Below are 26226 nucleotides of genomic sequence, written 5' to 3'. Positions count from 1 at the left end.
CTAAAAGCATCATTATAATCACAAAATACAGTTCATTAATAACAACTTGGAAAAAGAATCCCATGAGAGGTAGTATGAAATGCATTCTAAGATATAGTGTTCAGTTTTAAAAAAGCAAAAGCCAGTTGTAGATATACTATAGGATAATATAAATATCCCTTTCATGGATCATAGCCTTGTTATGGTGATGGGGCTTGCATAACTCAAAGAAGCTATGAGCCATCCCATGCAGGGTCATTCAAGATGGACAGGTCATCATGAAGAGTTCTGACAAAAAATGGGCCACTGAAGAAGAAACAGAAACCAAGTCCAGTATTATTGCCTGGAGAACCCCATGGACATTATGAAAAGACAAAACAAAAGATTTGACCACAGAACATGAGCCTTTCAGGTTGGAAGGTGTCCACTCTTCTACTGGGGAAGAACAGAGGGAGATTACTGATAGCTCCAGTAAGAATGAGGCGGCTGGGCCACAGCAAGGATGATGCTCAGCTGTGGATGCGTCTGATGGTAAAAGTAAAGCCTGATGCTGTAAAGAACAGTATCATATAGGAACCAGGAATGTTAGGTCCATGAATCAAGGTAAACTGGACATGGTCAAACAGGAGATGGCAAGATTGAAAATGGACATCTTAGGAATCATTGAACTAAAATGGATGAAAATGGGTGAATTTAATTCAGATGACCATTATCCCTACTACTGTGGGAAAGAATCCCTTAGAAGACATGGAGTAACCCTGAGAGTCAACAAAAGAGTCCAAAATGTGGTACTTAGATGCAATCTCAAAAATGACAGAATAATCTTGATTCATTTCCAAGGCAAATCATTCAACATTACTGTAATCCAAGTCAATGCCCCAACCACTGATGCTGAAGAAGTTGAAGTGGAATGGTTCTAGGAAGACCTATAAGACCATCTAGAACTAACGCCAAAAAAAGATGTCCTTTTCATCATAGGGGAGTGGAATGCAAAAATGGGAAGTCAGGAGATAACTGGAATAACAGTCAAGTTTGGCCTTGGAGTGCAAAATGAAGCAGGACAAAGGCTAACAGAGTTTTGTTAAGAGAACACATTGGTCATAGCAAACACCCTTTTCCAAGAACCCAAGAGACAGCTCTACACATGGACATCAACAGATGGTCAATACCAAAATCAAGTTGATTATATTCTTTGCAGCCAAAGATGGAGAAGCTCTATTGTTGTTCGCTTGCTATGTTGTGTCTGACTCTTTGCAACCCCATGAACTGCAGCATGCCAGTCTTCCCTGTCCGTCACTATTTCCCGGAATTGAAGCCTGAGAAGCTCTGTACACTCGGCAAAAACAAGACCTGGAGCTGACTATGCCTCAGATCATGAGCTCCTGATTGCAAAATTCAGTCTTAAACTGAAGAAAGTAGGGAAAACCACTAGGACATTCAGGTCTGACCTAAATCAGATCCTTTATGATGATACAGTGAAGATGAAAAATAGATTGAAGAAATTAGATCTGGTAGACAGAGTGCCTGAAGATCTATGGATGGAGGTTTGTAACATTGTATGGGAGGCAGTGACCAGAATCATCCCTAAGAAAAAGAAATGCAAAAAGGCAAAGTGGTTGTCTGAGGGGGCCTTACAAATAGCTGAGAAAAGAAGAGAAGTGAAAGGCAAAGGAGACAAGGAAATATATACCTATCGGAATGCAGAGTTCCAAAGAATAACAAAGAAATATAAGAAAGCCTTCTTACGTGAACAATGCAAAGAAATAGAGGAAAACAACAGAATGGGAAAGACTAGAGATCTCTTCAAGAAAATTAGAAATACCAAGGGAACATTTTATGCAAGGATGGACATGGTAAAGGACAGAAACAGTAAGCACCTAACTGAAGAAGAAGAGATTAAGAAGAGGTGGCAAGTATACACAGAAGAACTATACAAGAATGATCTTAATGACCCAGAAAACCACAATGGTGTGATCACTCACCTAGACCCAGACATCTGGAGTTTGAAATCAAGTGGTCTGTAGGAAGCTTTACTATGAACAAAGCTAGTGGAGGTGATGGAATTCCAGCTGAGGTATTTCAAATCCTAAAAGATAATGATGCTATTAAAGTGCTGCACTCAGTATGTCAGCAAATTTGGAAAACTCAGCAGTGGCCACAGGACTGGAAAAGGCCAGTTTTCATTCCAATCTCAAAGAAGGGCAATGCCAAAGAATGTGCAAACTACTGTACATTTGTGCTCATTTCACATGCTAATAAGGTTATGCTCAAAATCCTTCAAGCTAGACTTCAGCAGCATGTGAACTGAGACCTTCAGATATACAAGCTGGGTTTTGAGTAGACAGAGAAACTAGAGATCAAATTGCCAACATATGTTGGATCATGGAGGAAGCAAGGGAGTTCCAGAAAGACATCTACTTCTGCTTCACTGACTATGCTAAAAACTTTGAGTGGATCACAACAAACTGTGAAAAATTCTTAAAGAGATGGGAATACCAGGCATCTTACCTGTCTCCTGAGAAACCTGTATTCAGGTCAAGAAGCAACAATTAGAACTGGACATAGAACAATGGAATGGTTCAAAATTGAGAAAGGAGTACATCAAGGCTGTATATTGTCACCCTGCTTATTTAACTTATATGCAGAGTACATCATGCAAAATGTTGGACTGGACGAAGCACAAGCTAGAATCAAGATTGCTGGGAGAAATGTCAACAACCTCAGATACACAGATGATAGCACTCTAATGGCAGAAAGCGAGAGGAGCTAAAGAGCCTCTTTAGTGTGAAAAAGGAGAGCGAAAAGCTGGCTTAAAACTCAACATTCAAAAAACAAAGATCATGACATCTGGTCCCATCACTTCATGACAAATAGATGGGGAAAAAGTGGAAACAGTGACAGATTTTATTTTCTTGGGCTCCAAAATCACCGCAGTGGTGACTGCAGCCATGAAATTAAAAGATGCTTGCTCCTTGGAAGAAAAGCTATGACAAACCTAGATAGCATGTCAAAAAGCAGAGACATCACTTTGCCAACCAAAGTCCATATAGTCAAGCTATGATTTTTCCAGTAGTCATGTATGGATGTGAGAGTTGGACTCTAAAGAAAGCTGAGAGCCAAAGAATTGATGCTTTTGAACTGTGCTATTGGAGAAGACTCTTGAGAGTCCCTTGGACTGTAAGGCGTTCAAGCCAGTCAATTCTAAAGGAAATCAGTCCTGAATGTTCTTTGGAGGGACTGATGCTGAAGCTGAAGCTCCAATACTTGGCCACCTGATGCGAAGAACTGACTCATTGGAAAAGCCCCTAATGCTGGGAAAGATTGAAGGCAAAAGGAGTAGGGGGTGGCAGAGGATGAGATGGTTGGATGGCATCACAGACTCAATGGATTTGAATTTGAGCCACTTCCGGTAGGTAATGGAGGACAGAGGATCCTGGCATGCTGCAGTTCATGGGGTCTCAAAGAGGCAGACACGACTTAGCAACTGAACAATAGACAACAGCAAGTATAAATATATTCTGTGTTTCCTTCCTGGAAAAAGTGAAATATGTGTATAAGCTGCTTGTATAGTTATGTTACATTCATGTGTGTGAAAGGACACAAATGTATTTACTCATGACAGACTCTGGGCAGGAGGTTTGGGGATAATTTCTTTGCAATGCCTCCCTTTATATATCCTATGAATTTTAAATTTCCATGTCTGGATAGAAATTAGCCAGACAAAAAGGAAAATATGAAGACAAGGACAAATATGTAGCACTAGTGGTTTGTGAACAGCTGAGTTGACCTTCTGGATGAAGAGAACCATGCCGAGTTCACATTTGTGTTCAAGGAATTGCCAAACTCATAATGAGCAGAGCCGAAGTCCTAGAGATCCACTTGGGTTCTCTTTAACTCCAAAGTGACCAACTAGACAGAGAAGACAATCACAGATGATATATAACTTTAATTTGGAGCAGTATACGGCTTCATTTGAAAAGATACTCAGCTCAAACAATTTCTTTTCCACAGAAATGTTGTACTTTTTAGACCTTCCATGGAATTTGGCAGACAGGAAAAGAAAAATGTTGACTTTTCCATGTTGCCCATTATGCAAAATTCTGAAATATGCAGAACGCAAGAGGCACATGTGACAAGCACAGTGACCTTAAAACGTTTGCAGGCAGATGTATCAGAATCCGTTTCACATTGCTGATGTCCTTGGCCAGCAGGCTGGCGTACAGCTGGCTAAATGCCGCCCTTACAGCAGCCAGTCGAGGGATGGACATTAGCATTTGATTTAAGGTGAAGCCAGGGAACATGATGGCGGGAAGTGAGATGTATTACTAGGAGTCAGGTGGCAAATGGGAGAGCCTCACAAACACTCTGATGGTGCTGCCGCTCAGAGTGGGTTAGCAATACAGAGATGGGGTCCTGTGTCTGGATGTGAAAGCAGTCCTCAGAGAATGGGGTGAGAGATCCATTCTCAGAGCTGCAGGCCAGCAGCGCTCCAGACAGAAAAGGCAGGTCATAGGACCCTGAGTCAGGCCTACCGTGCACTAGCAGGAACTACAAATGGCATGAAATCCAGAGTCCTGAGTTCCAGAACCCCTAACCCCACATCAGAAGGGCTTCCCTGGTAGCTCAGATGGTAAAGAATCTGCCTGCAATGCAGGAAACCTGGCTTTGGAAGCTCATTCTACCACTTGGGTACTCTTTATATCAACCAGTGGCTGCTCTTACTGCCTTTTCTGGAAGAAAACTGTCCAGTTCCGGAGTGGCAAAGTGGTACCAAGTCAGGACTCATTGGCTCATCACCGTTTCCTTGTGTTCCCTGCTGTTTTCAATCAGTCCTGCTCTGTCATCCTTACCTGGAGCTCTCTCCACCTTTGCTTTTCTGCTTACTTCTTGCTCTAAGTCCTGGTCTACGCACAGGTTCCCTGCCTTCTGAGTGGGTGTGTGTGACCACCCTGTTGAGCTTCCATCGTTTCTTTCCCAGTCCCTGGAGAGCCATCCTCTTCCTGCTCCATCTCTGTAGCTCAGATGATGAGGTTCCAGGACCAGAAGCCAGGACTGGAGCCAGTGCCCCAGAGTCCCACGGCCACGGTGGTTTGTGGGTACACACATGACACAACTGACCAAAGCAGAAGGAGTCCTAGAACTGGCAGGAGAGCTTCTGGAATGTGCTTTTTCCCACTGAACTTAAGCTGGGAGAGTGTGAGTTAAAGCAGTCCTGTGGCAGTGTGTAGGGCCTGAGAGTGAGAGTAAAGATTTCCAGAATTTTCATCTACATTAGCTAATTTGTTCTTCCTACAACCCTCTACGATAGTCAGGACAATTTGTGTTAGTTTCCATTTGTATATGGGGGAATTGAGGCTCATAAGTGTTAAATGACTTGGCTCTGGATCATAGCTAGTAAGAAGTAGAGCCCGTTCTGGAACTCAGGACTCTGAACTTCATGCTCTTTGTAGTTCCTGCTGCTGCAGGGTAGGGGTGCCTCAGGGTCCTGTCACCCGCCTTTTCTGTCTGGGGTACTGCTGGCGTGTAGCTCTGAGAATGGATTTCTCACCCTGTCTCTGAGGACTGCTGCTAGGGGTCCTACAGACTCAACCAGGAGAATGTCTGGGGCCTCCCGAGTAGAAAAGGAGCCTTTTGCTGAATGAATGGAAAGTACCCGGTCCTCATCTCAAAGGAGTGCCAGGGTAGAGCTTGGTGAACTGTCAGAGATATGCCACATCTGGGCGAGGACGGTATTCAGGGGCAAAGCCAAGGAAAGGGAGACAGAGGGGACGAGACTTCTTGGGCACAGGGTGGATCTGGGGGAAGGAGACCCTGGGGGGAAGCACAGGTGGCTGTGTTTGCATTTCTGTGCTGCACTCTGTGAGCGTCTCAGCAGACTGGAGCCTAGGGGCCTTGCAGGAATACCCCTGCAGGCTCCTGCCCTGGCTCTCCTGCCCTGGTGCCCTGGTGTTCAGGAATGACATAAATATCAACATGCTGGTTCACTATTAAAGAATAGAATATACAGTCTTTCTATTTATTTTTTTAAATCAGAGGATGGAAGCCATTTTGTATATGACAGAAAAATTAAATTCCTGGATGACGTTTGAATATTCTCTTTACATTTATCACTGTCTTTGAGGCAGAGGGATTCAAGACTTCCAGACACCCACCTAATTAAAACAGCTGGGTTGGAGTAAAGAGGAAGCAGTATCTGTTAGCATGTTCTGTAATCAAGATTTTTTCTTTAAAAGGATCACCTCCACTGCCTGCAGAAGTGATTGTCATTGATTTAGGATTTCATGGGTCCCTGGGGAGTGGCGAGGTCATGAGTGAGCTCATACTCTCCCATACCCCCCTGCACCTCACCTCTGCCGACCCCTTCACCTGCTCGAGGTTTTTCTCCTTCAGGTCTTGGCAGGTATTTTGTCAGGCTGATCTTAATCAGATCACTGTATAATTACAGAGGGACTGTCAGGATATTTTTGGTTGTCATCTTCTAACAAAATGCAGATTGCATGGCATGTATACATAGAATTACCCTGTAATTCAAAGTAAATTGACATTTAATTTCAATTTAATTACACAGAAATTACAGACATGACAGATACAGTCTAATTAGGAAGCAAAGTATACGAATCTGTTTATGAAATGGAAACCCATATCATGTCACACTTTTAACAGAATCAAAGTAATTTCTCTGCCTTTTCATAGAGGCTAGGTAATCACAACAACAGCAGCAGTAATAACGAGAGCTACAGCTCTGGCCTGTCCACCACGTGCACATACTTTATTTCGTGTAATATTGGAGATGACTCTCTGAAGCTGGTCTGGTCATTGCTGTGGCGCACATGAAACTGGCAGGTGGAGAAGTTAGGAAGTGTGAGCTCAGTGTCACACACTAGTCAGCGGTCAAGGTGAAATGAAGTTCAGTTGATGTGGACTGTGAGGCATAGGAAGAATGCTGTCACTTCTAGGGAGAGGAAAGGGAGGCCTGGGAGGAATATTCAGCCCCTGACTCCAATACCTGAGCTCTTTGAGTTCTTTGCCTGGAAAACTGGATGTTTATCTCCCTTCTTTTCCCTGCTCTTCTCTCCTTTCCTCCTCCCTTTCCTCTTCATCTCACTCATATTTTTATTTATTTATTTTTAAATTTGTGACTGCTCTGAGTCTTCACTGTTTCATGGAGGCTTTTCCTAGTTGCAGAGAGTCAGGGCTGCTCTCTAGCTGTGGTACACAGCCTTCTCATGGTGGTGGCTTCTCTCATTGAGGAGCACAGACTCTAGGCACATGGGCTTCAGTAACTGTGGAATGGGGGCTTAGTTGCCCTGTGGCATGTGGAATCTTCCTGGACCAGGGATTGAGCCCGGGTCCTCTGCACTTTCAGCCAGATTCTTATCCATTGTACCTCCAGGAAAGTCCCATCTCATTCACTTAACGCATGCTTGCGGGCACCCACTCTGTCGGACATCATTCCGGATGTTGAACACTAAGTGCCAAGGGAAGCTAGTAGTGTTGTGGCCTCATGGGGTCACTCTGCTGTTCTGTCCCCTTCCATCTAGGAGAGCTTGAGCTGCTCACTCAGCAGCTGGATGTGGAATTGACCTGAACTGCCTGGCTGCTGGTGGTGCTAAGCCTTATCAAGGTGCAACCACATGTGGAGAGGCCAGAGCAGGCATGTGGGGAGCGGGTGGGCACAAAGCCTATTTTCTGTGGCGTATTTATCCTTTGGATATGTGCACTCAGACTTGAGTCCTACCTCATTTTCTCTTCTCTCCTGGTCCGTCTTCACGTGGAAGCAATTTTTGTTGTTTTGGTTTCTTTTTAGCTGCAACGTGTGTGGCTTATCGGATCTTAGTTCCCCAACCAGGGATCGAACCTGCGCCCTCGGCAGCAAAAGCATGGGGTCCTCACCATTGGACCACCAGGGAATTCCTGAAGTAATTTTTGTTTGGTTTTGATTTTTTTTTTTAAATTCCTCTGACCCCCCTACCCTTGTGCAGAACGAATCACAACTCACACTGCGTCCTGCCTTTCCAAGCACCAGGCCTACGTAGCTCCAGCCATGGCAGAATTTTCTTTCTCGCTAATTAACCAGTCTCCCTCAATGCAACTTCGTTTTATCCTCTCTTATCCCTCTCTTGTCACTTGTTTATTATAATCACCCCTTAACATGGGGATAATGCTTTATGGGGCTTCCCTGGTGGCTCAAATGGTAAAGAATCTTGCCTGAAGTGTGGGAGACTCTGGTTTGATTCCTGGGTCAGGAAGATCCCCGGAGAAGGGAATGGCACCCTACTCCAGTATTCTTGCCTGGAGAATTCCATGAACAGAGGAGCCTGGCAGGCTACAGTCCATAGGATTGCAAAGAGTCAGATGCAACTGAGTGATAACACACACAATACTTTACAATTTGTAACAGGCTTTCTCTTACCATTTGTCACTTGATCCTTAACCAAAAATCTGTGAATTAAGTTAGTATTTTTATCGTATCCAGCTGAGTGGTGGGTACACCAGTCACTACACATTCCTCACCTCCTGTGGCCTCAGGCTCAGCTCTTCAGGGGTGAACACCAACATTTTTTCTCAGGACAACAGCTGAGTATCTTTCACTGAAGGCTCTTTCCCTTTTTCCTCCTCTTACCCCAAATGTAATCATTAATGTATCAGCTACATGATTATGTATTTGATTTTGTTCTTTAAATTGATTTAAAAAATACTTGAATGCACTTTTTTGTTTCTTTTGACCACTCTTCTTGGCATGCAGGATCTCATTTCCCAGACCAGGAATCAAACCCATGCCACCCACAGTGGCAGTGTGGAGTCTTATAACCACCAGACCACCAAGGAAGTCCAGAATACCTTTATTTTTAAAAATAGCTTTATATGACTACTTCACATGTTCCACTAGCATCACTTGATAGAAAGTGAAGGTAAAGGTAAATCTAAGTGCAGCAGGAGAGGCACATGATTGCTAGACTGTAGCTTGCTGCTGCTGCTGCTTGCCTGATCTTATCCTGAGGCTGACTCTTGGGTGACAGTGGAACTTAGCAGGAGTGAAAGGGGGGTTCAAAATCTATTAATACTGAAAGAGAATTGAAAATGGAAGCAAAAACAACTTTCTAACCATGCATTCCAGATTTTCTGATGTTCTGTGTTAAATAATCTCAAATAAAACAGCTCTGGCCCAACCTCTCTATTTCACATGAATTTAACTTGACTTGTACCTACCAAGAAGGCCCAGCAATCACGTCCTGACAGTGAAGTTCAGCAGGAGGACACTCACGGGCACACCAGTGCACCAGTACAGAGCAGGCCCTTTGCCTGGGGTCTGAGGCTTTCAAAGCATTTTCTCTGTGTGCTGGGGGTACTTGGCTGTTGTTCAATAATATAATTTTTTTTAGAAATTGTCTAGACCTATGTATCTTGTAGAGAAATGTAGTGAAAGTGAGAGTTGCTCAGTCATGTCCGACTCTTTGTGACCCCATGGACTATACAGTCCATGTAATTCTCCAGGCCAGAATACTGGAGTGGGTAGCCTTTCCTTTCTCCAGGAGATCTTGCCAACCCAGGGATCAAACCCAGGTCTCCTGCATTGTGGGTGGATTCTTTACCAGCTGAGCCACAAGGGAAGCCCAAGAATACTGGAGTGGGTAGCCTATCCTTCTCCAGCGGATCTTCCCATCCCAGGAATCAAACCAGGGTTCTCCTCCACTTCAGGCAGATTCTTTACCAACTAAGCTATCAGGGAAGCCCATGTAGAGAAGTGTACCTAATGGCAAAAACACAGATATAAGAAAAAGTTGGCTCCTCCAGAGTTTGTGAATGCCTGGTGAGATTACTTAACCTCACCTCACTTGGATTTCAGTTTCCCATCAGTCAGACTTCTAAGGTTCAGGGGGTTTTTTGCTTATGGAAAATAAAAGTTCCCTACGCTGAGAAATGGAGCATTTCAAGAAGGACGTCAAGTGTCTCCTTGAAAACATGTCTTAATGAAATGTAAATGATGGTGGAAACGAATCAGACCCCATGGATTAATCAAATCATTAACATATCAATCATTAACAAGTGGATTTAATAAGAAAATCAAATAGGACTGCTCCTGCACATAGATCATATATTCATACATGATGCTGCCTTAAATCTATCCTGGAACAAAGCAGGTATAAATAAGCAAACATAAATTAATAATAAAGTAACAATAATCTTGTCTCTCATTGAAGTTTTGGATTTTAAAGTAAAGAAAAGAGGTGCCCAGGAAAAGATACTTCTCTTTGTTAAATGCACCGACTCTGAACACAGCCAGAGAGTTGCACACATCTGATGCATGGCTGCACTTGTAGTTTTTGCAAGCCTCACTCTTGCACCATTGCCTTCTTAGCATTATGAAAATGAAATCCAGGAGTAAGTGAGCCCCTTCTACAAAAAATAAACTTAGAATTCATCTTCCACCTGCAGGAGAAGAAAATCAAAGAATGTATTGCTTTACCTTTGCCTTTTCATCAATTTAAGAAGACTGTAGACAGACAAGAAATCCAAACATGCAGGAAAATTATGACCAACATAGACAGCATATTTAAAAGCAGAGACATTACTTTGCCAACAAAGGTCCGTCTAGTCAAGGCTATGGTTCTTCCAGTGGTCATGTATGGATGTGAGAGTTGGACGGTGAAGAAAGCTGAGCACTGAAGAACTGATGCTTTTGAACTGTGATGTTGGAGAAGACTCGTGAGAGTCCCTTGGACTGCAAGGAGATCCAACCAGTCCATCCTAAAGGAGATCAGTCCTGGGTGTTCATTGGAAGGACTGATGTTGAAGCCGAAACTCCAATACTTTGGCCACCTGATGCGAAGAGTTGACTCATTAGAAAAGACCCTAATGCTGGGAAGGATTGGGGGCAGGAGGAGAAGGGGATGACAGAGGATGAGATGGCTGGATGGCATCACTGACTCGATGGACATGGGTTTGGGTAAACTCCGGGAGTTGGTGATGGACAGGGAGGCCTGGCGTGCTGTGATTCATGGGGTCGCAAAGAGTCAGACACGACTGAGCGACTGAAGTGAACTGAACTGAATCAAAAAGAGATCAGAAGCAGTAGAGACTCCGTGTGGGGATGGGGGGCGGTGTAGCGGGGAGCATGGGGCAGAAGAACAGGGATGCTCTAAAGAAACCATTTTTCAGGAAGCAAGTAAAGGAGAGAGCATTTCCATAAAGGAGAAAACTAGCCTCCAGGTCATGCACTCCCTGCTTTGGGGATTAGGAGCGAAACCTACCTATCTGGCCAAGGGCACTGTCAGTCCTGTTTACCTTTGTGCTGGGCGTGGGGGGTCGGGGAGGAGAGAGGGAGAAGCACCCCCCTTTCTAATGCTGTTGGATACTAAAGGGTCAGCTTGTTTGCAAACGAGCGGTGCTGGGAAGACTAAAGACTCACTGTGGTGGTTCTCTTATCAGCAAAACTGTCATGTCTGTATATTTTTATTGTGTTTCAGTAACCCGCCTTGCTTAGCAGATGCCCCTTTGCAATCTTGCTCTACTGCTGGGTTACCCCAAAGAGAAGATGGCCCATCTTCTCTGAATCTGAAACTTGCCACTCTGTGTTGCATCCCTCATCAGAAAATATATTCAAGCCTTGTCCTAGGCATGTGAGACAAGAGGTCAGGGGAACAGGCTCAGGCAACTGCTCAGACAGGCAGGTAAGCGGTGGGTGTCCTCTGGCAGAGGTGCCCGTCGTGTACAGGGGACCAAGTACTCTGTGTGGAGCTGCCTAGTAGAAGGTGCTACTGACTTCAGAGCTTGCCCAAGAAAACACTTCTGTGGGGAGGCGTCCATCAGCTGTGACAGCTTCCAGTTTGAATCCTCTGCCAGGCCTGATAAAGAGTCTGTTACAGGTAGTGGAGTTCTAGGTTTGAATATGATTTACACAGTGGGCTCCCTCTCTCCCCCAGCCACCTGCCTTCAAAAGAAAAATAAAAAGGATTCGTATTCTGAAGGGAGGTGCAATCAGCTGAAGTTAGAATAACATGCAGCATAAGTATTCGGGACTGGGGGCCAGGCTGGTCAGAAAATGTGTCCGTTCAGGTCACAAACACCCCATGAAAAGCAAAGCCACAAATTAATTCTCAGGTCATACTCCAGTCTCCTGCACTTGTGTGCTGGTCGGTGCACCTGGCACTTCTGCTCATTGATCTTAAATAATCGGCCAAAGACACCTTTTCCGTGTGGCACTCAGGGTGGTCACACTGCTCCCCTGGGGTTGGCAGGGGAGAGGAAAATGAGAGGCACTTCCTGTATGACCGGAGCACATGCTGTTTGAGGCTGGGTGAGGAAGGGGCTCGGGGCTGCGCTCAGCCTCTCAGAAGGAGCTCCTTAGAAAGAATAATGCTCCAGCAGCACCATGGAAGTTCTTTGTTAAGAAATCTCTCATTCACACAGACCGATGGCCACCAGACGCCACTGGAAAATTGGAATCAGATGGTGAGCATGTTCAAAAAGGACTGAGCTGGAAAGTGTGAATTCTAGTCCCAGTTTCTCCATTTATGAGTCATGAAACTTTGATCAAATTGCCTCACCTCTCAAACCCTTGATTTTCTTGCTGTTATATGACTTTGCTAACTCCATCATTGTGGTTGGGTCCAGAAAGAGAGTAATTAAGCTTGGATCACAGAGTTATGAGAAGCTCTGTGTAACTGTCTTGGGCAAGCTCACCTGCACTTCCCACATGTACAGTGATTCCTTTCTGGCTGATTCCAGATGTAAAGTTGGATGCCGTGGAAAATTGGAGAAGTCTTTACTTGTGAGTTCCTAGTATCCTTGTGAATCCAATGGAAAAACATCAGGCCAACTGTAAATCTATATACCTCATATAGTGGAATTTTTTAAAGGCTAGAATAAAAAGTTTACTTACTCCAGAACTTGATGGAAAGAAAATGAAGACTTCAAACATTGAACACTTAACCTGTCATTTTCCTGAGCTAGGGAAATATTAAAAAGGAAGAAAAAAAAAACAACAGATGCATTGTGTTCTGTTGTCCAGTGTCTATACATAATTAAAAATATAAAAAAAAAAATCTCTTTTACCATCCAAGATAATTTCAAGTTCAATAGGAATAAATATCACTGCACTTGCAAATGTGCTAAATTGATGTTTTAATAAACTGAATTTTACCCTGCCTAGTTCTTGCAAAATTAGGAATTATATAAACATATGCTTTCCAGGGAAAGTAGTCATTTGCCTTGCTTTCATCTGGACTTGAATACAGTCTCTTTCCCCAGCAAAGAGAAAAACAAACAAAAAAAGGCTGGCCTATATTTAGCACTGCTTGATGACCCCGGGGCCAGCTGGCAGCATAGAAAGAAAAAGATTTGGATGTTGAGAATGGAGGTAGCTTCAAGACTGCAACTCTTAGGAAAGGACCCTAGGGGCTGCCCTGCTTTTGGAGGTCTATAGACTGCATCTGTTTTTTCTTTCTTGAGTTTGTCTTTAGAATTTCTGAGTGTCTTCTGAAGTAACTTTAACTTTTCTCTTTCTTTTTTTTTTAAAGCAGTTAATTCCACTCAACACATTTTCACTTTGATTTCAAATTAAATATTTCTCTATTCATAATTGTTTATTCAGAAGAATTTTAAGTTTTAACAACCTGTGGGTCCAGTAGCGATTGTCCCCCAGAACGTAATGCTTAGATAAGGGTAATCCCAAAAAACCAAGAATAGAGTTACATTTTTATCCCTGTAGTCATGTAATGCTCTGCGACCCTTTCAAAGCATGGTGAATCCTTTATAAGACTCACCCACCACTTCCAAGCAACAATTCTTCTTGATTTTTATAATTGCATGTCTAGATTAAAGCTGGAAACATATCTGAAAGAAGTTGTTAACCAATAGAAAAGTATTGCTCAACAAATAAAAGTTCTGTTTACAATGTGGAATCACATTGCTGTGACTGTTGGAAAGTGACTGTAGCCTTTGTTTTCATTAAATGCACCAGGTAGGTCCTTGAGGTGGGCTTCCAGCCAGGAGAGGGAGTGTCTGAGAGGAGAGGACAGAAGTGGTTTCCCAGAACTGAATGCTGTTTACTTGAACGACCTGCTTTCTAGGAACCCCTCTATCCAGCTGGTGCGTCCCAGGGAGTGACCAGCTTGTGTGTGTGTATGAACATGTATGTTTGTATATGCGGACCTTGGTGTGCATGCATGTGTGAGTGTGCACGTGTGTGCAGGTATGTGTACTTTGAGGATTTGCCTGTGTGAATATGTGTATAAGTGTGTGCATGCATCGGTGTTTGCATCTGTGTCATGGTGCTGTGTGAACAGAAGCAGGGAGAAAAGCTCTCTTTTTCCGCTTGTCTTCTATTCAGAGTCACTTCTATGGCTGCAAAGTTAACATCTGGTGTGATGCTTATTCTAAAGTTTAACTCAGTTCCCACATTCACAGAATTAGAGGGATGACAAGGAAGAAAAAAGATTAACAGGTTTGGTAGAAGGTAAGTTGTTATGACTATATTCTGTAAACGTGAAACTTTCCCATTAAAACGATTCTGAATTAGTTGTGGGCTTCCCAGGTGGCACTAGTGGTAAAGAACCTGTCTGTCAATGCAGGAGCCATAAGAGATGAGGGTTTGATCCCTGGCTCAGGAAGATCCTTTGGAGAAGGGCATGGCAACCCATTCTAGTATTCTTGCCTGGAGAATTCTGTGGACAGAGAAGCCTGGTGGGCTACAGTCCATGGGGATGCAAAGAGTCAGACATGACTGAGTGACTTAGCGCGCGCACACACACACACACAACATGCACATTATACAGTCTTAAGGAAAAAGGTTCATGAAGAATCTTTTCAGGGGTGAGAGATGCTCTATGAGTAGCTGGTATTGATTAGCGAATGGTGGCCTGGAGGGTTGGGGGTTGTACACGGCCATGCGAGCACAGTTCATGCTGAGAGAGATGATGAACAATTCTTCATGAGAGGGTGGCTGGTGCTAGGCTACAACACAGGGTTGGGGGAGATTGCACAACTCAGGGCTTAGAGTCTGGGTTTTACTTCAGGGGTTTGGGATTGGAACCCCTAGCTCCACCTTTTACTTGCAGTGGGACTTGGGACAAGTTACTAACTTTCCTGAACCTCAACTTCTTCATCTCTAGAGTGGAGATAATGGTACCATTCTCTCAGTGGGACTGCCCAGAAATCAAATGAGAAACATCAGGCTTCATGAGATGTCTTCTCTGTTCACTTAGGAATTCTATCCCGAGGTGAGTGGTTACAAGAAATTAGTGTTAATAACTAGGTTCCCTTAGATCAACTAGTTATCACTCCCTCATAGGTCCAGTTAGGAAATTGACGACGATTAGATTTTTGAGTTATGAATGTCTGTAATCTAATCAAGATCAATGAAGAGCCACTTCGGCCCTGATGCTGGCTGTGCTGTGTTTTGAGAAGTTCTGTTCCTGGTGAACCCCATTCATTCAACTGTAGTTAAGTAAGGGGGGTCAGGAGAGAAAGGGACTGTGGTTCCAGGGTCAGGAGATCACACTGCTGATTATTCTGCTCTTGATTATTAATCTCTCCAGATTTCTGTCCTCAGAATAGTGCCTTTGACAGAGGACAGCTTTCCTAGAGAGTACGGGTTACAAGTGTACTCTTTGCTCTAGACTGCCTTGGTTTAAATCTTGGCTGTAAGAGTTTCCAGCTTATTTATAGTGTTGTTGCTGTTAGTCACTAAGTCGTGTGTGACTCTTGCACAACCCCATGGGCTATAGCCCACCAGGCTCCTCTGTCCATGGGATTTCCCAGGCAAGAATACTGAAGTGGGTTGCCATTCCCTTCTCCAGGGATCTCCCTAACCCAGGGAGTGAACCTGGGTCTCCTGTATTGTCAAGTAGATTCTTCACCACTGAGCCACCGGTGTTTGTCATTTAGTTGTGTCCGAGTCTTTGCAATCCTATGGACTGTAGCCTACCAGGCTCTTCTGTCCATGGGATTTTCCAGGCAAGAATACTGGAGTGAGTTGTCATTTCCTTTTCCAGATCTTCCCAACCCAGGGATTGAATCTGGGTCTCTTGCATTGCAAGCAAATTCTTTACCACCTAGAAGCCCCTTATTTATAGTGACCTTACCAAATTACTTTGTCTCTCTGGGCCTAAGTTTCCTCATGTTTAAATGTATAGGAATCATGCTTACTTTATATGGTTGTTGTGAGGATTAAATGAGCTTGTATATGGAGACTGACTGGCTCATATCAGTTAATAAATATTGACTTTGATTTTTATTAGATGATGTTTATTGTCATAGAAAATTGCCTGATGCCGTATTCTGGGTGTATCCTTGGTCTGCTAAATGCACTTGAGAAGACATAGAATTGTGGGGTCTTGGAGCCATTTTGGGGTAATGAATCCCACAGTTCTAGAACCAAAGTACTCAGTTATCCAAGCTAAGAGCTTTGACAGTAATGCCTTGACCTGTGAACAGGAAAAAGTCATAAAAGAATATCAATTTATATTCTCCTGTGTCCTCAGTGGGGAAAGAAAAACTTTTTTTTTCTATTACTTTTGCTTTCCAATCAGTCCTCATCTCAGTCAACATATCAATCATGAATCTTACTGCCAATGAAATGAAGAACATATTTTCCTTTTATAGTTACACTATATGGTCTAGTGGCTAAAACTGCATGCTTTAGAGTTAACAGCATCTGAGTTTGATTTGAGGAAAATTACTTGAACTCTCTGAGAGTCCATTTCCTCATCTTTAAAATGGGGGTAATGATGGTGCCTGGGGTAATGATGCTTTCCTGAGGATTATATGGTAAAATGCACATAAAGTGCTCAGAACAAGACCTGGAATGTACTCATCATACAGAAAGTATTAATTTCTTCAGTGTTTCCAAATATTGCCAAAGGGGGCTTTGCGATAAAGAAACCCATCACGGTGAGGTTGTAAGAACCCTGCTGGCTCCAGAGCCCTCATCTCTGAAAAACAAACCCAGGAGGTGTTTCAGCAGAGGTTGTCAGAATCCAAAAAGTCAGGAGCAGAATTGGCTACCTCATTTGAAGGGCATGGTGCAAAAAGAAAATTCGGAGCTTCCTGTTCAAGAAGTAGTGGGAATTTTAAGATGGCAGCCACAAGGCAGGAAACCACGTGTGGAGTCCTGCCGAGCCCAGGACCCTGGGCAGCTGTTCAGGTCACAGGCCCTATAGCGGCCCTGGCAGGAAGTAAGGGGGTATGCTGAGGAGGGGGCTCTGCCCTAGAGAAAGGTGTTGGTTTTAGAGAACAGGAGCCAAGTCAGTACTCTGGCATCCCAGGCCAGGACACCATTCTATAAAGCTGCTTCATAGAAGGTGTACCCCCCATTCCGAGAAGGGGAGGAGCAAGCTAGTGGCTGCACATTCGCTTAGCTCTGTGGTTGCCAAAAGTAGGACCAACATTTCAGGGCCACATGTGCAAGATACCATTTTCAGGCTGTTTCCAGCACAGTGTGCTTTGCTTAGGGTTAATCCCAGTATATTAGAGGAGAGGCAAGGACGTGTGAAAGATGCCTTGGAAGGGCTCCTCGTCACAGCCTTGACTCCTAATAAAACGGGCTGTCCCCACCAGTTCCTGGCACAGCTTCCCACGATCCATCAGCCCAAGAAGGCAGAAGCAGGCGCCCCGCCAGCTGCCCAAGCACTCACTTTATTTGCTGTGGCTTAAGTACCAGCCCTGCCTCCCGCTCGAGCTTCCAGGCCTTGCAGCAGATTCCTGGCCTGGGATTGAAGGGAGCAAGGGCTTTGTGGGAAAACGGGCTGGGAGAAGCAGGGAGGGGCCGAGGGAAGAGAAGGAGGATGGGCAGAGCAAGTTATTAATCAAAGCGCAGCTAAGAAAGTCCCCTTGCCAAGAACACTCACTCACTGCTAAGCTGCCAAAAGAGCCTGTGGAGGAGTTGCCATCTGAACTCGAAGCAAGTCTTCTCTCCTGCAGTTAGCTATAGCAATTAACAACAATGTACAGGTTACAGTCCAGAGAGCAGAGTGCATTGCGTGGTCCGAAATCCTTTCAAATACTAGTGCTTGATGGTCCCTAGTTTATTTGTGTAACATGAGAGGTGGGTGTTCCTTGCTCCAAAATGTGGGGTTTTCCTTCCCCCATCTTATCTCAAGAGCTGCACCAATAAAGAAATAACCCCATGCCTCCTTATGTCACTTTGATATCTGAAATGAATTGACAAGACCCGGTACAAGTCATCTCTTCTTCAATCCTTTGTGGCAACATCCAAAGGATTTATCTGGGCAGCTGAGTCTGTGAGTGGTGTGTGCTAATCCAGGTTTACGGGGATTTGAAATCCGGGTGTGTGAGTCTGAGTTTATGTGCCTTGGAAATTTTTCTACCAAGTACTATGCAGTCTATGTAGCACAGAATTGGAAAAACATGTCTGTGTAAATGACACCTGCCATGAAATAGACAGCTTGGCCTCTGTGTGGGAAGGACAGCAGGCTTTAGTGGACGGGCAGTGGATGGATGTGCTTATCTCTTTTCCACCATTGTAATTTTGTCTCTAAAGAACATCCAGGGGCTTTTAAAGAATTGTCACTCCTGCCAAGAAGAGGCAGGTGAACATTTCTGAGGCTTTTGACTTTGCAAGTTCTGGTTTGTTTTTCTGTTCATTTTTTAAGGAATTAGTCTCTTGCAGAATAGTTTAAGAGAGTTTTGATTCAAAGATTCTTGCTCTCGTAACACAGAAATTTATGGCAGATATAGATTATATAAAACCCTTAGAACTTTTCTGAATAAAGATGCTCAAGACCATAACAAATAGGATGAACCTAGGGAAGATTTGCTTTTAAATCATGCTATGACTGAAAGCTATTTAATAAACTCCCCAATGAAAGATTACTGAGAAAAATCCTTTGGGTTGGTTTGAACATACAAAAATTAAATATAACTTATACTTACATTATGAATAATTTTTTAAAGTGAGAGACTAAGTCAGAACAGCCTGTTATATCTGTTAAAATACAAATGGTGATATGATGTGTTTTCAGATCCATTGTTTATCATAAGGAGCTAAGTGAATTGAGAAGAGCTTTTAATTCAGCTCTGCTGCCCAGAAGGATGGTAAAGGTGATCAAACTCATTATGGCCAACCTAGACAGCATATTAAAAAGCAGAGACATTACTTTGTCAACAAAGGTCCGTCTAGTCAAGGCTATAGTTTTTCCAGTGGTCATGTATGGATGTGAGAGTTGGACTATAAAGAAAGCTGAGTGCTGAAGAATTGATGCTTTTGAACTGTGGTGTTGGAGAAGACTCTTGAGAGTCCCTTGGACTGCAAGGAGATCCAACCAGTCCATCCTAAAGGAGATCAGTCCTGGGTGTTCATTGGAAGGACTGATATTGAAGCTGAAACTCCAATATTTTGGCCACCTGATGCAAAGAGCTGACTCATTTGAAAAGACCCTGATTCTGGGAAGGATTGAGGGCAGGGGCCGAAGGGGATGACAGAGGATGAGATGGTTGGATGGCATTACTGACTTGATGGACATGGGTTTGGGTAGACTCCGGGAGTTGGTGATGGACAGGGAGGCCTGTTGTGCTGCGGTTCATGGGGTTGCAGAGTCGGACACGACTGAGCGATTGTATTGAACTGAACAGGAAAGAAGTTGGGGGCCCGGGGAGGCCCTAGGGTGGTGGGCCAGGCCTGATTTGTCCCCTAGGCAGTCAGCTCTCTGACCTCAGTGTTGGTTGGCCCCTAGAGCTGGTCTTTTGCAGGGTGAGAAGGACAGAGATGGACTGAAGAGTATTTTATGATAAGTTTACTATAAATGTATTATTTTAGCATGTAATGATGAGCATTTGGTAATTTCTGGTCTTTTGTGACTATAAATAGTGTTAAAATGAATAACCCTGTATGTATGTCTTTGCAGAATTTTTAGATTTATAAATCCTTAGATGAGCCAAATTCTCGTTGAGTCATTGGGTAGGTGTATTTCATACTGCCAGTTTGCCTTCCAAAGAGATTGTACCAATTTATATACCTGCCAGAATTTTATGAGAATACCTATTACTACACACACTTGCCAATGTAGCACGCTATTCAACTTTTTGATCTTGATTCATCTGTTGGGTGAAAATGACATCTTGGGTTAGTATTAATTTGCATTCGTTTTCTTAGGAGTAAGGTTGGATGTCTTTTCTATGGATGAAAAGGCTATTCTGTTATTAGTTTTTCTGAAAACTCAGTTTACTCTCTTTGTCTAAGTTTTTCATTGCTGGTCTTTTTCTTATTAATTTTTGAAAGTTCTTTATATGTTAAGAAAATTATCCTTTTGGCTGTCATCTATATTGCAAATGCTTTCCCAGTTGCTCACTTGTCCTGTTACCCTCTTTATGGTACTAGTCCTTTATTTTACAATGCATAAATTGAACATTTTTATGTATGAACATTTTCAATGATACTGAATGTGCTAATTTTTCAGAATGCTGTGTGATCACTATGGGATAATTTATAGGGAGATGCCAGGGATCCAGGGCCTGTCAGCCACCTTTGGTGTGTCTTTTCTGCCCTTAGCATATTTTCCTCAGTACAGTGCTTTCCAGAAACACCTGAAGAGGACTTCAGCACCTCTGCCACTTCAGACAATGTGCCTCGTGTTCAGCTGCCTTAGGTTGGGTACCTCAAGACACAGACTCTTTGGCTGCACTTTACATACAGGAGATCTAGAGAGTTCTCTCAGTGTATGTGAGAGGGTGAGGGCTTTGGAGTTGGGACTGTCCTTCAGAGATGTACGGTGGGAGGGGGTTGTACTCCACATAGACCTGTTATTGAAAGGGGGTCACTTGGGTCTGCTTACATACATGCAGTAAAGCCAATCTACTGACCCTGGGTTGTGGTGAAGGAAAAATGCCATTTTTATTGCAGGGTGTCAAGCAAGAAGTCCAGGTAGCTAGTGGTTAAAAGACCCAAACTCCCTGAAGGCTTTCAGGGAAAGGTTTTCATATATAGGATGAGGGACTTCCCTGGCGGTCCAGTGGTTAAGACTCTGTGCTTCCAATGCAAGGCATGTGGGTTGAACCCTGGTTGGGAAACTAAGATCTCACATGTCGTGTGGTATGGCCAAGAAAATATAAAATAAATAAAAAGCACAAGATAAGGGAGTATGGTTGTGGGGTGCATGATCAGCTCATGGACATTCTTCTGATTTGTTGGTGGTGAGGTAATCTGGAGTCAGCATTGTCAACCTCCGGTTCCAGCCAGTCTGGTGTCTCCATGCTGGTGGTCAGCATACAGTTAACTTCTACTTGGTGGGAGTTTCAGTGTCGGCAAAACAGCTCAAAAGACTTGGCTCAGAAGATTATCTATGGCCCTGGAGGAGAAATTCAAGGTCCTTGACTTTATTTAATAGCTGTACTGTTATTATTTTGTCTTGCTTGACTGTTTTCCTGTGTGCATTTTCTCACTTTTCTGTTTAAATGTACTCTTTAGAACTCAGGGAAAGCCTAGGAGACTAAAGTTTTTCTACAGACAAGAGACAAGTGGTGAGGGGGTCTGTTCTGGGAAAGCTCTATAAGGTCTTACTCAGTTACAATAGGGAGGGGAGGTACCCTTGGGTACAGATGCTCACTTTGGCTAAGACAATCCTGAGAGAGGAGCCAGGCTATGAGCTATCAGCCCATAACCCTCTTTGGAAAGGAAGCCCTAAGGAGGGGGAAGTGATGACACACCTCAGTCCTCACTCCACATTCTACTCTGGCTGCCCCTCTTTCCATTCAAATCCAGTCCTAGGGTCCCTCCAGCTTTAGTGCTCTGCCAGCTTACATTCCCTTCCATTTTTGAGTGGTTTAAATACCTTTTCAGTGACCAAGAGAAAGGGCCAGCAGCAGCACAGTCATTGGCTGGAGTGAGCATTTCCCCTCCCCCTTCCCTAAAGCCTTGATGATTCTTTCGCACTTTGCACCAAGATGTGAAAATACTGTAAAAAGCTCCCGTGATTACAAATAAAGTAAACCAGACACAGTAATTAAAGAAATGAATATGGCTGCAGTTAGGGCTTTTTAGAAGATTCTGGCTGATGTGTTGCAGCAGTGGAGGAAGGAGAGATGGGATTGCATTTAATTAGCTCGAGGTCCCAGGAGGCCTTGGCCCTGTCATGCCTGTTACCCACTGAATACCATCGCAGGGCTGAGCTGGAAGCTCCTTGCTGGATGGTTTGAGAGGCATTGCAAATCCTCTCACAGGACCCTTTTCAGAGCCTACAATAGTGCTCCTAGCAAAACATCACCACATGTTCCTAGTACCATTTCCTTTCTTGGGGCTGCTGGCTCTTACTGGAATCGGGTTTTCCTGGTGCTTGCTTTGGCTCCTGGCCACCAGCTGCTCCTGTGCCTGAAACAGGGAAGACAGCTGAAGAGAGGAGTTTGGAGCAGTTGCTGCCGGGGCCCTGCCCGCATCACCTCAGCAGGCACTGCCCTGCAGACTCCCGTGGCCTGGCTCCATCCTCAGAGTTAAGGCCCCTGGAAGCAGCTCTCACTCAGAAACTGTGGCTGAATACCCCAGCCTTGATGCCTCTGTAGTGGGGAGACTGTGAAGCTTGTTGGAGTCTGACAGGCTCCAGAAGGACTGAGTCCTTGTGGCACCCATGAAACCCTGTGTATTAACTCACTCTATCCTGGCTCTCAGCCTCTCTTTCCTTGCTTCACTCTCCTACTCCCTTACTGCTGGGATCGCTTCTCAGCTCAGCTACTAGCGTTCAAATCCTTATCTGCCAGAGCCAGGAGAGCTTCAAGGTGTTAAAGTTGCCAGGCGAAGGGTTCCATCTGGGAAATCAGGCTCCAGAGTTTATGTCCTGCCTTCTCCCTCATCTTGTCCATCCAAAGGAAAAACAAACCACCAGACAAAAACAAGCAAACGAGAACAACAGCGACAAAAAACTAGTGACCACCTGTTATGTTGCCCACAGAGGGCTCATCCTAATTGTCTGAATGGGTCTTTGCACATGTATTAGTTTTTACATGGCTGGCTTCCAGAACTACTTTCCAGGCAGAATTCCAGCCATTCTGCCTCCTGATTCTTAACTTGCTGTTTACGCAATCTTCTTGATTCTTGACATCACACCCAGCACATTGTTGGTCTAAACCCACTGGGACTGGAGAAAAAGAGGGAGTCGTGGGTGAGGCGTCAGACTTATTTCCGGCCACCCAGGATTTGGTTCTGATGAACCGCCTCTCATTTTGGATGGGTAGTTATTTTCTCCATATTCTCATCAGTGGTCTGCTCTGATAACGATGAAAAGGGGGAAGAACAGGGCTTGAGAGCTTTACAACTCCTGCTGGAGTTGCAGGGCATTTTCCTATCTGTCTCTTTGATTGGAAATTTAAATCATCTCACATTTCAGGAAATTGGTAGCCTCATGAAATACAAAATCTGACAATTTATGGCTCAATCTGTATCGTGCTGTCTTTAAAGGAAAGGTAGTAAAAATTGAAATTAAGGAAAACAAATAAATACTCTAGTCCTCCTCTGATGGTGCATTTTATAATGATCACATCTGCTGCAAAAGCGCCCAAAAAATGGTTCTGGAAGGCTGCCGGCACTTCAGAACGGCTCACCCCTTGAAGTGGAGCCGGGCCAGAGATGATGCAGGGTAATGGGCTATTTACACGAGAGTTTAACCTTGCGACCATGAATGTCCCTGATCTTTTCTCCTTTGTTCTGCTTTTTGTTGCAGTTGCTCTGCATCTTTCAAAGCACGTGAGATTCCCATCCCTCCACACCCTTGCTCTGGGGTTCCTGTGTCACAGCTCAGGAAGGAAATGGATGAGAACAGTCAGCAGGGCTTGTGTGTATGCGACCCTGAGTGGGGGCAAGGAGAAGTCAGGGAAACAGAGCTGCTCCTCTAACCTCCTGTTACCCTTGGCTTTGGATCTTGGCTCTTTGGCAGGTCAGGAGAACAAATCAGAAATTCAGGGTTTACCTACATTATTTAAAATGATAAAGGTAATCATGTTCAGTTCAGTCACTCAGTCATGTCCTACTCTTTGTGACCCCATGGACTCCAGCACACCAGGCTTCCCTGTCCATCACCAGCTCCTGAAGCTTGCTCAAACTCATGTCCATCAAGTCAGTGATGCCATCCAACAATCTCATCCTCTGACATTTGCTACTCCTCCTGCCTTCAATCTTTCGCAGCACTCACATTTCAAGTGAGTCATTTGTTCGCAAAAGGTGGCCAAAGTATTGAAGTTTCAGCTTCAGCATCAGTCCTTCCAATGAATATTCAGGACTGATTTCCTTTAGGATGGACTGGTTGGATCTCCTCACAGACCAAGGGACTCTCAAGAGTCTTCTCCAACACCACAGTTCAAAAGCATCAATTCTTCGGTGCTCAGCTTTCTTTATAGTCCAACTCTCACATCCATACATGACCACTGGAAAAACCATAGCTTTGACTAGATGGATCTTTGTTGGCAAAGTAATGTCTCTGCTTTTTAATATGCTGTCTAGGTTGAACTGTGAACTTCCAGATATTCAAGCTGGATTTAGAAAAGGTAATCATGAGGAAGTATTAATTCATTATAAAATAAGGATTAAGTTTATTATGTGTCAGGCACCATGCTTATGTGGAATATTTTGTGTAATGCTAACAACCTCCAGAGGTGGGTGGTTTTATGTAGTTATTTTTTATTATTGCCATTTTAAAGATGAGGAAATTGAGTTTTAGAGAAAGTACAGGAGTTGATTCCCTTTGGCAACCACCAATGTGTTTTCTGGAGGAGGAATTGGCAACCCACTCCAGTATTCTTGCCTGGAGAATCCCATGGACACAGAAGCCTGAGGGGCTACAATCCACAGGGTCGCAAAGAGTCAGATACAAGTGAAGTGACAGCACCACCAGGAATTGATAGTGAAATCAGCCCTATCTCACCTGCAGAGCCCTGACTGGTATAAGAACCATGTCCACTCTAGGTCCACTTTGCACAACTAAGGGAGAGAGTGGAGGGGCGAGTCCCCTCCTCCTCCTTTCTGGGTGTGCCTCCTTCCATGCCCATCTCTCATCTCATCTACTCCCATCCACCCAGCTTGTAGCCTCATCGTTTCTGCTCCTTAAGATATAAATACCCACAATGCTGGTTGGGAGGCTTCCCTCAGGGGCTCTGCATCTTTACGTGACATCATCTAAGACCAAGGAGCTTCAGAGACCAAGCCAAGGTATTAGGAAAACCTGTGTGTCGAGGGGGAAAGAGGTTGGAAGGCTGGAGCTTTGTGTTAGTTTGGGTTCTTCTGAAAGCCAGCTCTGAGTGAGCAGTAAGTTGGAGTGAAGGGGTCTCTGGCTGTGGACTGGGGGACACACATAGGAAAGGGTAGGCAGCCAGTAACCTTGCTTTATTGAGCGGTGACCTCTGAGAGCTTCTGGAACTTCATCCCCACTGGGGAAACTTATAGAAGAACACAAGCCCCAGAGTTATCCTGGTAAAGGGACAGGGAAGCTTGGGCATTTATATTCTACTCCCTTGCTTGTTAGTTGGTCGAGGGCAGCCTGGTTGGAGAGTGTTCTCTGCTGTTTCTGGGCTGCTGAACAGGCAGGATGTTTTCTGTGGTTAGAGAAGGCCCTCAGAAAGAGAAGGGCAGGTGCTGGCATGTGGAAATGAGGCCAGAAATTACTAGCAAGGAAAGGACAAGGAGATGGGGCAGGGCACTAGGGCCTGACCTTCTACAAGCTTCCTTGGTCTTTGAAACCAGAGGCTGTGGAGTTGGGAGTTTCATCCTGACTGGGCATCTGACTGAGCCTCAGTTTCACCAGCATGTTTCTCCTTTCTAGGCTCAGATAGGTGAAAGAACCAAAAGTGATATTAGATCCAAATTGGAGCATTGTTCAATGTGGGGGCGGGGGGGGCGGGCGGTGGGGGGGCGGTTGTATAATGGTCTTCTAAATGCTGGAGGAAATCATGAAAAATTATACCCAGTTTGTGTGGGTTAGATATTTTCTGTAGCTTCCCTTTTCTTCTTTGATTTAAAGAAGCTTTGATTTAAATGCCACAAGATCCTATTATCGCTTCTAAATCTCTAAGTAATACAACTGAAATTGTCTGCTGCTCTGTGTGGCAGTAACCACTGCTAGGTAGTGCGCTGTTTAATACATATATTTATCCAAGTGACGGGAGTACAGGGTCGTGGTGTGTTATTCTCTGTGACTACTTTAAATGGTAGTTACAGCACGTTTTTATCCTCTCATTTGAATGAGTCCATTGTGAGACAAATGGGTAGCCAGCATTCTGTGCACAGAGAAGTTTGCAGCTTCTATATGCAAT

General features: G+C 44.2%; 1 protein-coding gene across 42 annotated transcripts in view; it reads left to right on the top strand.

Moving 5' to 3' along the window:
* The window catches only part of LOC145509795 (uncharacterized), a 1222357-nt gene that overhangs the window by 148233 nt on the left and 1047898 nt on the right, over window positions 1-26226 (top strand). For 8 of the 42 annotated variants that reach the window (XR_014056424.1, XR_014056423.1, XR_014056429.1 and 5 more), the window contains 3 exons: window positions 13943-14070; window positions 14312-14437; window positions 15093-15200. The exons of 32 other annotated variants lie outside the window; for them this stretch is intronic. The gene's annotated coding sequence lies outside the window, so the exon portion shown is untranslated. The remainder of the gene's footprint in view (window positions 1-13942; window positions 14071-14311; window positions 14438-15092; window positions 15201-26226) is intronic. 2 more of the 42 variants (XR_014056460.1, XR_014056434.1) reach the window with 2 other exon arrangements.

The sequence above is a fragment of the Giraffa tippelskirchi genome, chromosome 6, assembly GCF_054371585.1.
Source record: "Giraffa tippelskirchi isolate mGirTip1 chromosome 6, T2T-mGirTip1v1.2.pri, whole genome shotgun sequence".
Classification (NCBI taxonomy): domain Eukaryota; kingdom Metazoa; phylum Chordata; class Mammalia; order Artiodactyla; family Giraffidae; genus Giraffa; species Giraffa tippelskirchi.
Note: the sequence above shows the minus strand (reverse complement) of the source record. Positions and strands in the feature narration are given on the sequence as shown.